Source organism: Carlito syrichta, unplaced genomic scaffold (assembly GCF_000164805.1).
Source record: "Carlito syrichta isolate Samal-C Ts95f unplaced genomic scaffold, Tarsius_syrichta-2.0.1 Scaffold301763, whole genome shotgun sequence".
NCBI classification, from domain to species: domain Eukaryota; kingdom Metazoa; phylum Chordata; class Mammalia; order Primates; family Tarsiidae; genus Carlito; species Carlito syrichta.
The window spans coordinates 26,013-36,645 of NW_007245859.1; positions in this window are offsets into that span (position 1 = coordinate 26,013).

Genomic DNA, 10,633 nt, shown 5'->3' on the forward strand with positions numbered 1-10,633 from the left:
AAAGTGCTGGGATTACAGACTTGAGTCACTGCACCTGGCCAGGGTTGATTTCTTAACATCTTTTTCAGAAAGTTCATTGTTAAAGTACTATTGACTTATGTGTATTGATTTTGTATCCTGTAATTTTACTGAATTTGTTTATCATTTCTAGCAGTTATTGGATGTATCTGTAGGGTTTTTTTTGTCATCAACAGACAATTTCACTTCTTTTCCTATTTGGATGGTATTTACTTCTGTTTCTGTTTCTTTTTTAATTATTTTTTATTTTATTTTATTTTGGTGGGAAAACAGGATTTATTGAGAGGACAGAAAAGCTCCTAGAGCAGGAGGAGGCCTGAGGGAGTTGGCCCCTTTTCTTGTCTAACTGCTCTGGCTAAAACTTCCAATACGATGCTGAATAAAAGTGGTGAGAGTGAGCATCCTTGTCTTGTTCTTGATCTTAGAGGAAAGGCTTCCAACTTTTAATCATTGACTATGATGTTAGCTATGAGCTTTTCATATTGGTATTGTGTTGAGGTACATTCCTTCTATGCCTAATTTGTTGAAAGTTTTATCATGAAAAGATGTTGATATTTTTGTCAAGTGCTTTTTCTGCATCTACTGAGATGATCATTTGGGTTTTTTCTTTCATTCCATTAATATTGTGTCTCACATTTATTGATTTGCATATGTTGAACCATCCTTTCATCCCAGGGATAAATCCTCTTGATCATGGTGAATGATCCTTTTAATGTGCTGTTTAACTTGGTTTGATAGTACTTTGTTGAGGATTTTTGCACCTATGTTTATCAGTGATATTAGCCTGTAATTATTTTTTCATGTAGCAACCTTGTTTGGCTTGGGTATCAGAGTAAAGCTGGCCTCATAAAATAAGTTTGAAGGTATTCCTTCTTCTCCAATTTTTTGGATTGGTATTAGTTTTTCTTTAACTGGTGGAATTTTGCTGTGAAGCCATTTTGTCCTGAGCTTTTCATTGTTGAGAGTTTTTTTTTTAATTGATTCAATCTCCTTACTCATTATTGCTCTGTTTGGATTTTCTATTTCGTCTTAATTCAGTTTTGGTAAGTTGTAAATTTCTACAAATATAGCCACTTGTTTTAAGTTGTCTAATTTGCAGGCATGTAATTGTTCATAGTATTCTCTTGAGATCCTTTGTGTTTCTATGGTATCAATTGCAATGTCTCCACTTTCATCTCAGATTTTGAGTCTTTTCTCTTTTTTATTTTATTTTTTATTTTTTAGTATGGCTAAAGGTTTGTTGATTTTGCTTATCTTTCCAAAGAACCATCTCTTAATTGATTTATCCTTTCTAGTGTCTTTCTAGTATTGTTTTTTTGTTTGTTTGTTTGTTTGGGGGGGGTTGAGTTGAAGAATCACTCCTTCACCCAGGGTGGAGTGCGGTGGCACGCACGCTCACGGCCACCCCAGCATTGACCTTCTGGGCTCCAGTGATCCTTCTGCTTCAGCGTTCCTAGTAGCTGGAACTACAAACGCACACTACCATGCCTCAATATTTTTTATTTTATTTTAGAGATGAGGTCTCACCAGGTTGTCTGGGCTGGTCTCAAACCCATGGACTCCAGCAATGCACTCGCCTCAGCCTCCCAAAGTGCTGGGATTACAGGCTGAGCCACCAAGCCCGGACTATGTTTATCCTTGTTATAATCTTTATTATTTCCTTCCTTCCACTACTTTTAGTCTTAACTTGTTCTTTCTTCTTTAGCTCCTTGATCTTGTTTGAGATATTACTTGGTTTTGATACAGGCATTTATTACTATAAACTTTCCTCTTAAAACTGTTTTTACTGTATTCCATATGTTTTGGTCTATTTGTGTTTTCCTTTTCATTTGTCTTAAGATATTTTTTTGTTTGTTTGTTTTGAGATGGAGTCTCACTCTGTCACCCAGACTGGAGTGCAGTGGCCGCTCCCGGCCACCGCAGCCTCGACCTGCTGGGCTCCGGCGATCCTTCCCCCTCAGCCTTCCAATGTCTCTTTTAAGTTCTTCTTTGACCCATTGATTGTTCGGGATTATGTTATTTTCCATGTATTTGTGAATTTTCCAAAATTTCTTGTTATTGGTTTCTAGTTTCATTCATTGTAGTCAGAAAAGATATTATTTCAAAGTTCTTAATTTTGTTAAGACTTGTTTTGTGGCCTAACACATGATCTATCTTTGAAAATGTTCCATGTGTGCTTGATAAGAATGTGTATTCTGCTGCTCTTGGATGGAATACTTCTGCATATGTCTGTTAGATTTATTTGGTCTAAACTGTTATTCAAGTTCACTGTTTCTGTATTGATTTTCTATCTAAATGATCTATCCATCGTAGAAAGTAGACCCCTGAAGTCCCTTACTATTATTTATTTATTGCATTCTATCTCACCCTGCAGATCTAGTAATTTTTTTTAGACCTAGTAATATTTGCTTTATATATTTTGTTGCACACATGTCAGGTGCATATATATTTAAAACTGTTATATTCGCCTGATAAATTAACCCCTTTGTCATTATATAATAGTATTATATAATGAAAATATTTTTAAAATTGTTTACCCCTTTCTCTTCTCCTTTTGGATATTCTCGTAATTTGTATATGTGTAAGTCTGATGAGTTTCTTCCCTCTTACCGCTTTTAAGATTCTCTCTTTGTACCATTTTTAATTTAATTCCATTTTATCTTATATAAGTGTAACCACCTCTGATTTCTTTTAGCTATCATTTGTCTGGAATATCTTTGTTCATATATTTTCTGTAAGTATGTGTGTATCCTTAAGGCTAAAGTGAACTTCTTGTAGGCAGCATATTGTTGAGTCTTGGTTTTCATCCATTTAGCTACTCTGTATTTTTCAATTGGAGAATTTAACTCATTTACATTTAAAGTAATTATTGAGGCTGAGCTCTGTGGCTCAGCTTGTAATTCCAGCACCTTGGGAGGCCGAGGCGAGTGGATTGCCTGAGCTCACAGGTTCGAGACCAGCCCTGGCAACTTGGCAAGCCCTCATCTCTACAATAAATAAAAAAATCTTTCAAAATTAGCTGAGTGTGGTAGCATGTGCCTGTAGTTCCAGTTACTTGGAAGGCTGAGGTGGAAGGATCATCAGAGCCTAGCAGGTCAACGCTGGGGTGGCTGTGAGTATGCCACTGAACGCTAACCTGTGAGACTCCAACTCAAAATAAATAAATAAATAAATAAACAAATAAATAAAGTATTGATAGGAAAGGACTCAATTCTGGCATTTTGTTAATTTTTTATTCATTGTTTTGTAGTTCGTTTCTTTCTTCCAATCTTTCTATCTTTCTTTGTGATGTATTTTTGTAGTGGTATACTTTTATTCCTTTCTTTTTGTCATGTGTGTGTTTGCTAGACATTCTTTTTCTTTGTGGTTAACATGAGGCTTACATAATACATCTTATAGTAATACTATCCTAATTCAATCTGATAGTACCTTAACTTCAGTTACATAGAGACATTCTATAGCTACACTTGTCCACATACACACATCTTATGTTATTAATGTCATACTTTACATCTATTTATATTGTGTCTGTTGACCAATTGCTCATAGCTGTAGATGTTTAATACATTTATCTTTTAACTTTTATACTAGAATTAAGAGTGATTTATGCACCACTTTTATAGTTTTAGAGGATTCTGAATTTGACTATATATTTACCTTTACCAGTGAGTTTTATACTTTTATATGTTTTCATATTGTTACTTACCATCCTTTTGTTTCGACTCCAAGAACTAACTTTAGCATTTCTTGTAAGCCCTCAACATTTTTTTTGTTTTTGTTTTTGAAATGTCTTTCTCCTCCTTTCTAAAGGATAGCACTGCTTGGTATAGTATTCTTGGTAGGCAGTTTTCTTTCAGCACTTTGAATATGTCATCCTATTCCCTTGTGGCTTGCAAGGTTGCTGTTGAAAGACCCATTGATAGCCTTATGGGAGATACTTTACAAGTGATGAGTTTCTTTTCTCTTTCTGCATTCAATATTCACTCGGTCTTTTACTTTTGGCAATTTGATTATAATGTGTCTTAGAGTATTCTTTTTGAAATTGATCTTGCTTTGAATCCTTTGACTTCCTGAATCTGTATGTTCAAATCCTTCCCAAAATTTGGAAGTTTTCAGAAAACATTTCTTTAAGTTCTCTTCTGCCTTTTTTGTGTCTCTCTTCTCTTTCTGGTATTCCCATATTTTATATTTTTAATGTTTTATTTTGCCCTATATATCTTTTATGCTTTCTTCACTCTATTTCAATCTTTTTTCTTTTTGTTCTTCTAATCAGCTAATTTCAAATGAGCTGTCTTCACATTTGCTAATTCTTTATTCTGCATGACTGAGTCTACTATTAAAATCCTTTAAGCTTTTTAGTTTTTTATTGTATTCTTCAGCCCAAAGATTTCTGTTTGGCTACATTTTTATGGTTTATATTTCTTTATTAAACTTTCTTTTTTGTTCATGCATTGTTTTTCTAATTTTTGTTAGGTGTCTATTTTTTGTACCTCATTAAACTTTAAGATTGTTCTTCTGAATTCTTTTTCAGGCATTTTGTATATCTTCTTTTGGGGGATCAGTTATTGAAGCTTTATTAGATTCCCTTTGTGGTGTCATGTTTGTCTGTTTCTTTGTTATCAGCGTAGCATTGCATTGGTATTTGTGCATCTGAAGGGGAATAAAATCTTTTTTCATCTTTACAGATTTGGCAAGTTAAAGTCCTCCATTGGGTTTCAGGACTGATGGGATTGCCTCTGGGATCGTGGTTGAGTGGATTGGATTTGGGTATCAAGGGTGATACTAACTCCACAGCAAAGATTGAAATTAGCAGCCTATTACTAGCGACTCTAGGGGATGTGTGTCCTATCTGATCTTTAGGTGACTAGACTGTTGTGTCCAGAACCTTGGTCTATGGGGCACTGGAAAGAGGGTCTGCTTCAGGGTTCACAGATGACAAGTCTGTTATCAGATGCACTATGGATGTGACTCCCTCCAGGTCTCTGGGAGGGCTCCCATTGGATCACTGGATGGGTCCCTGGGCTAGCTATACTGCCCCCATTTGTGGCTGAGATGGGCTGGAACTGAATCCCAAAGCTCTCACACACACTTTTGTCTGAGTGTAGAATTCTTATAGGGGGATATACACAGATGACCACCTATTCTACCATCTTCCTATGTAACTCCCAAAAGCTCCCTGATAAGTTTTGATCAGAGTAAGATATTGTGAATTTTACCTTGACTGGTGTGCATATTTTTTGGTATTGTTTTAAATATTCTTGGGCTTTATTCTGGACCCAGCTGTTACTTGGAAACAGTTTTGTCTTAGTCCCTTTGTGCTGTTATAATAGAACACCACAAGCTTGGTAATTTGTAAAGAACAGAAATTTATTTTTTATAGTTCTGGAGACTAGGAAGTCCAAGAGCATGGTACTGGCATCTGGTGAGGGTCTTGTTGATATGTCATAAAATGTGGGAGGGCATCACATGGAAAGGGCAAAAGCATGAGTGTTAGCTCATGTCTGTCTTCCTCCTCTTATAGAGCCACCAGTTCATCATTGGGTCACCATTCTGAGGACCTTATCTAATCCTAATTACCTTCCAAAGGCGCTTTCTCCAATCAACATATAAATTTAGGACTAAGTGTCTTACACATGAAATTTGGGGAACACATTCAGATCATAGTCCCCAGTAAATGGTCTATCTTGGCTAATGTATGCACTTGAAAAGAATGTGTATTCTGCTGTTTTTAATGTAGTGTTCTAAAAATATCACTTAGATCAAGGAGATTGATAGTTTTGCTCAAGTCTTCTATAGCTTTCCTGATTTTTTGTATTAGCTCTATCAATTGCTGAAAAGGGTTTTTTACAGCTTTGAATGTGATGTGGAATGTGATGTGGAAATATGCCCTTTAATTCTGTTAATTTCCCCGTTATGTCTTCTAAAACTCTGTTATGATGCACATTGATAATCATTTATGTTCTCCTGAATAATTTACCTTATATCATTTTGAAATGTCCATTTTTGTCCTTGATAATATTCTTTGTCTTAGAGTCTATTTTCCATGATATTAATTTAGCCAGTTCAGCTTTCATATCTTATAGTTTACTTGGTATATCTTTTTCCATCCATTTTCAACCTATCTGTGCTTTATATTCATATTGTGTCTCTTGTAGGTAGTACATAGTTGGGTCTTAACTTTCTTGGCTATTCTGAAAAATCTCTGTTTTGTAATTGCACCATTTAGGCCAGGTTTGGCAAACTGTAAACCATGTGTTTTTAAATGGCCTACAAGCTGAGGATGGACTTGCATTTTTTGAAAGTGGATAAAGAAGGAATAGAAGAAAAGGAAGAGGAGGAGGAGGAATTAACAGCAGTAGCATAGACCATATATGTCTCACAAAGCCTAAAATTTATATTATCCAAGTCTTTTCAGAAAACATTTGCCATCCATCATTTAGACCATTAACATTTAACCTAGTTATCAATATGGTTGAATTTAGATCTCTCACTTTATTGTTTTCTGTTTGTCTCCTGTTTTTTCTTCGGTTCCCCTTTTATCAACTTCTTTAGGATTATTTGAATAAACTTACTATTTTACTTAATTTATCTATTGGTTTTTTAACTATACCTCTTCTCATATTTTTGGTGATTGCTGTAGGGATTACAATATCCCTAATATTTTATATTGTACTTAAAGTTAATACTGTCCCACTTCACATAAAAGGAGGAAAATTTACAACCATATCACTTCTACAGCTTTCTACCATTCTTCATGTTAAACTTATCATATGTATCATTTTCTACATACATAAAAACCTTCAAAATATACCTTTTTTATAATCATATGTATTTTAAAGAGCTTAAGAGGAAAAAATAGTCTTTAATATTTATTCAGATAATTTACATTTTCTTTATATGTTCTATTTACTATCTTTTCTTTCATTTCCTGTGTATTTTCCTTTACTTCATTGAGCATAGTTATTATAGCTGCTTTAAAGTGCTTGTCTAGTAATCTCAACACTGGATCATCTTGGAGTTGGCATCTGCTGATTGTCTTTTCCATTTAAAATGGGTTGCATTTTCTAGGTTTTCTGTAAGTAGAATAATTTTAGACAATTTTGCATATTGTTAATATTACTTGTATAGACTAAGTTCTCCTATAGTCTTCTGATGAATGTTGATGCTTTTGTGTTTTGGCGGTTAACATGGTAAGATTCAAACTGTAAGCTCTCTCTTGCCTTATGTGGTTGATGTGTCATAGCTCAGAGTAATTTGCATTGTTTTTCTTCTGTCCTACGAGTTCATGTTTCAAGAGTCAGCCTATGAGTTTGGCATGCATACACAAAATTGAGAAATCTTTCCCCCTCTCCAGAATTTCCCCTAATTCCTCAGTATCTGACTATATTTGACCATGCTATGTCCCTGGATTCTTCCACCCAGAGGGACAGAGTGTTAGGCATTCCTGCACTGCAACCAGTTATGGCTATGGATGTCACTGCCACTGAGTCAAAGTTTTAAAAAATGAAGAATTCATTCCTTGTTGGCCATTTGCTCTTAAGTTTAGATTCTTCCTCAAAAGTTGCCTGTCTTTGTTTATCTCCAGAGTATTCAAGTAGTTGTGGGTTGTTTTGACTTGATTCAGTTTGGTTTTTTGTTTGTTTGGGATGAAGGAAGAAATGTTGTATTTTGTTCAGAGTATACAACATTTGCAGGATTCATTTTTAAGTGCTTCCTCTTGCATTTAGAAGCAAAAATTCATTTTTAAAAATAATATATGCACTTAAAGTTTTATCACATAAATTTAAACATGTAGTATTTTATTTAGTTCAAAACAAGTTACGTTTTTTGTTTGTTTGTTTTCTTTGTTTGTTTTTGAGTCAGAGTTTCACTCTGTCACACAGGCTAGAGTGCAATGGCATGCTCACAGCTACCTCACCCTCAACCTGCTGGACTCAGGTGATCCTTCCACTTCAGCCATTCAAGTATTTGGAGTTACAGGCACGTACTACCAAGCCTGACTAATTTTTTTTTTAATTTGTTGTAGAGATGTGGTTTTGCCATGTTGCCCATCTCAAACTGGACTTAGGCAATCCTCTCACCTCACCCCCCCAAAGTGCTGGGATTACATGCATGAGCCACTGGTCCCAGCCAGTTTCTAATTTTTATTATAATTTCTTCCTCAACTCATAGGTTTTGAACAGTGTATTTTTATATTATTATATATTGAATTGTGTAGCTGTCTTTTGGTTTCTATATCAATTGTGCTTTGCTCATAATGTATATATCTGATATCAAATCTTTGAAATGTGGTTTTTTAAATTTATTTTAAAGATGTGGAGTACAATTCAGGATTAGGTATACAAATGGTCATTGTGCAGGTAAAGTTTGGGCCTGACTTTGACCCCCACTTCTCCTAATTTGAGATCAGGTACCCTTATTGATGAAGTATGCCCTCCCCTCCTTCCCCTGGCAGTGTCCTGCTACTACCAATTTCTTTTTTATAGTATTATGGTAATTTAATGGGTATTGTGTTAAATCTGTAGCTTGCCTTGGGTAGGATGGACATCTTAACAGTGTTGATCTTCCAATCCATGAGCATGGAATATTTTTCCATTTGTTTGTGTCATCTTTGATTTCTTTGAGCAACGTTTTGTAGTTTTTGTTGTAAAGGCCTTTCACTTCTTTGGTTAGGAAGATGCCAAGATATTTCATTTGTTGTTGTTGTTGCTATTGTAAAAGGGATTATGCTTTGCATTTGGTTTTCTACCTGTTTGTTGAATGCAACTGTCTTTTGCACGTTGATTCTGTACCCTGAGACTTTGCCAAAGTCCTTTATCAGTGCAAGAAGGTTTTGACAGATTATCTTGGGTTTCCAAGGTATAGAATCATATCATCAGCAAAGAGAGATAACTTGACTTCCTCTTTTCCTATTTGGATACCCCTGATTTCCTACTCTCATATGATGGCTCTAGCTAGGACTTCCAACACAATGTTGAATAGGAGGGGTGACAGTGGGCAGCCTTGTCTTGTTCTGGCAGTTTTCAAGAGAAATGCTTTCAATTTCTGTCCATTTAGCAATATGTTGGCTGTGGGTTTATCATAGGTGGCTCTTACTATTTTGAGGTATGCTCCCTCTATGCCTAGGTGCTCAAGGGTTTTTAGCAAGAAGGGATGCTGAATTTTATCAAAAGTTTTTTCTGCATCTAATGATATAATCATATGACTCTTATTTTTACATCTGTTGATGTATTTAATTACATTTATGATCTTGTGGATGTTGAACCAGTCCTGCATCCTGGGGATGAAGCCTACTTGGTCATAGTGGATGATTTTTCAGATGTGTCATTTGATCCAATTTGCTAGAATCTCATTGAGTATTTTTGCATCTATGTTCATCAGGGATATTGACCTGTAGTTCTCTTTCTTTGTAGGATCTTTACCCCATTTGGGTATCTGTGTGATGTTAGCTTTGTAAAATGATTTGGGTAGTATTCCGACTTTCTCAATTGCCTGGAATAATTTCAACAGGATTGGTATGAGCTCCTCCTTGTATGTTTTGTGAAACTCCACTGGAAAACTGCCTGGTTCCAGACTTTTTTTGGTAGGTGATTTTCTTATGATGCGAGTCAATTTCCTGGGTTGTTTTCAAATGTGTTGACATGCTTTTTAGCACAGCATACATTTAATTGTTGTGCATGAATTATTTGGAGTTGAAAAAAAAGTTTTTTCTGCCATTATTGGGAAGTATTCTAAATATATTCATTGGATCAGTCTTACTAAACATGTTGCTCAAGTCTTCTGATTATGAATTTGCCTATCGCCTATAGCTTAGTTAGATTTTACTGTGTATATATGAGTTTATGTTATTAGGTACATATGAATTTAGATTCTTATATCTTTCTGAAAAATTGAACTTTTTATTATCAAGAAGAGTATCATGAACTCTACTCTGTTCAACATATTATAGCTATACCAGATTTATTTTACTTAACATTTAAATGGTATATATTTTTCTATCTTTATTACTTTTAACTATTCTCTACCCTTAACTTTTAGATGTGTTTCTTTCTTCTTTTTTTTTTTTTTTTTAAGCCAGTCAAATTTAGCAGTGGAGTGTGTTTCTTATATATAGTACATAGTTGAGTTTTACTTTTTTCTCATTAGTACTCAAATCTGGAAAGTTTTTAACCATTTACATTTGATATAATCAAAGATATATTTGGGGTTAAATCTTTTGCTTTACTACTTTTTGCTCTACTTATTGTGTTTCTTTTCCTCTTTTTGCCTTCTTTTATCACTCCATTTTCCCTCTATTAACTTAGGAGTTATATACTTTTCTACATCTTGTTTCTTTTTAGAGTGATTTTTTTTTTAGTGGACTTTATTTTTTAGAGCAGTTCTAGGCTTATAGAAAAAATTGAGCATAAAGTACAGTAAGTTTCCATTTACCTCCTTATTCTTCCCCCATCTCCCCACCATTTTCCCTATTTTAACATCTTCCCTATTACTAACATCTTGCATTAGTGCTGTGCATTTGTTACAAACTGACAAGGCAGTATTAATACAGTATTACTAACTAAAATCCATAGGTTACATCACTGAGGTTCTTTCTGTGTTGTATATTCTATGGGTT